Genomic DNA, 2,307 nt, shown 5'->3' on the forward strand with positions numbered 1-2,307 from the left:
TTATTATTTATTATTAAAAAAGGGTCGGTCTTTTCATTTTGGTATCAGAGCCCTTACGGTTCTAGGTTTGGGTTCACTAGGCTTTGTGCTGTAGATGTTTGGGATTGCATGTCTTGATTGATTATGTGTGTTAGTCAATTGTGTGTGGCATGGGGTCCTAGAACATTCTCTTCGAGCCTTCAATGAGATTCCACGGTGAGTTATCGTTATGTTTCTTTGTGTGGTATTGATTTGTTTTATGCTTGTTAGTCTCTGTTCTTGGAAGATCAGTGGTTAAGGTGTTTGAGTTGTTGGTCGTGGATGAGGACATGGTCGTGGTCATTGTCGGGCGGGTCCTGAGGCCAGCGAGTGTGTGGTCCAGAGTTCCACGAGGAGGTACATCAGAGGGTCGCAAGCGTATCAGGAGGGACCAGAGAGGATTAGCCGGTGTGAATGCCGGGGCTGCTGGGAACCCAGGTGTGGGGTTGCAGCAAGTGGAGCCCAGGGTCGATATGATCGCTTGGCGGATCTATTGGCGTGCTGTTGGAGCGGTTACCGGGAGGGGTACCTGTGCAGGCTCCAATTGTACCGCATGTGACGGGGTGCAGCCGAGGGCTGCGGATGTTGAGGACTTTCCACCTTATGTTAAGAGGATGAGCAGTTGTAGATGACCGGTATGAGATTATTCTCAAGAGGTATCGAGCCTAGAGAGGCGGATAGGTGGATATATGCAGTTGGAGCAGATATTTTTGCAGCTTGGTGGTTAATCCAGTTGGATATTAGAAGTTGAGTGGCAGGCGTAACATTGCAATGTTATACTTGGACCACAGGAGGTACTTTTGGTCAGGAGATGTTTATAGTAGTTAAGGATTGTTGCTCCTGAGGGGATGGTGATTCTCCTGAATACCGATAGCTAGAGGGGCTGGGGGCTCCGAGAGTGGCAGAGGGGATTATGTTCCCCTGAGGAGATGTGTAGTTCCCCTGATACCGAGATCTTGAGGATTGTGTTCCAAGAGTGAGACAGTATAACTCGAAGACGCTGGTCTGAGAGTGAGATCGGTATGGCTCGAAGGTTACGACCTAAGGGTGGTGGATTTGGGAGCAAGCAATACCTAGGACGTGAGTATAAACAACCCGATTGAATGTAGAGCTCGAGAGATTGATGGTGGTTTAATCTCGGGTTTTACATGTGTTGGTTTTATGAACCAGAGCGGTTATGAATGTGTGGCTGTTTCGCCAGGATTGCGAGGCTGGTGGTGCTGGATTCCCGGGAAGGGGAATTACAGCAGGTTTGAGCCGGGAAAGGCATGTTTGCCAGATACATAAGTTCACGAGAAGCCTTCATGGCATGATAATCTAATCGTTGCAACGATGTTGGATTACGTTCATTGGAGATGGACAGGGTTGCACGATTCAAGGTTTTGGTAAGCTTGCTGAGGGAGACAAGGCAAGAGGTTTGAGTTGGCGGCTTGCAAAGCATTTGACGCAGTGAATCAGAATGTGCGAACGTATGGTACTTGTTTGTTTTATTACGTTCGTATTGATGATTTGTTGTAATAAGCTATCTTGTGGAAGTTTCCCTATGAAACAAGTTACTAGAGGTTCTTCGATGGACAAGAGATGTTGATATCCGAGTGGTGGTAAGTTGTTGTGGGCATACTTGATTATTTGTCTAGTAGAGTTGGAGACGCAGCTAGAGGATTGGTTGAGCAGGGGACTCTTTTGTCTTAACACTTCACTGTGGGGAGCTGATAACACTCTAATTTACATGTTTTTAGCATCCCTTTTTGTCCATATTTTGCATTGTTCATACCTTTAACTTAGCATTTTTAGACCATTTACTGTAGGAATCAAATTTTAGAGCATTTAGGGTGTTGCATTTCTGCATTTGCATGTATTGGATGAAAATAGGTGCTAAAGAGCCAAAAATGGGGAAAAACAAGGACAACTCGAGCATGTACCCGAAGGAGCCATCGAGCTACAAGAACAAGTCCGAACCCCAACACGATCGAAGAGGATCCAAGAGCGCGAAGATCAACCCGAAGATCCACCCAAGGAGTTACCCGACTCAAGCCTCGTGTACCCCATCGAGTAGACCATCGGGCAGGTCTGGGAAGCTAGGTCAAGGGGGTTTCCATATATAAACCCCCTCTTTCCCTAGCTCACAAACGAGCACGCCGCAGACCCTCAAACCAGAGAGCGAGAGCTTCTATGAGAGAATTGAGCGACTCAACATTTTCTTCTTGTTTTTGTACTTTTAATTTGTAGTTTTTCTTAGATCTTTTATCCCTATTCTTTTCTACTCTACTCTATCTTTTTAATAATGTC

Source organism: Camelina sativa, chromosome 15, assembly GCF_030686135.1.
Source record: "Camelina sativa cultivar CO46 ecotype springtype chromosome 15, ASM3068613v1".
In the NCBI taxonomy this organism is placed as follows: Eukaryota; Viridiplantae; Streptophyta; class Magnoliopsida; order Brassicales; family Brassicaceae; genus Camelina; species Camelina sativa.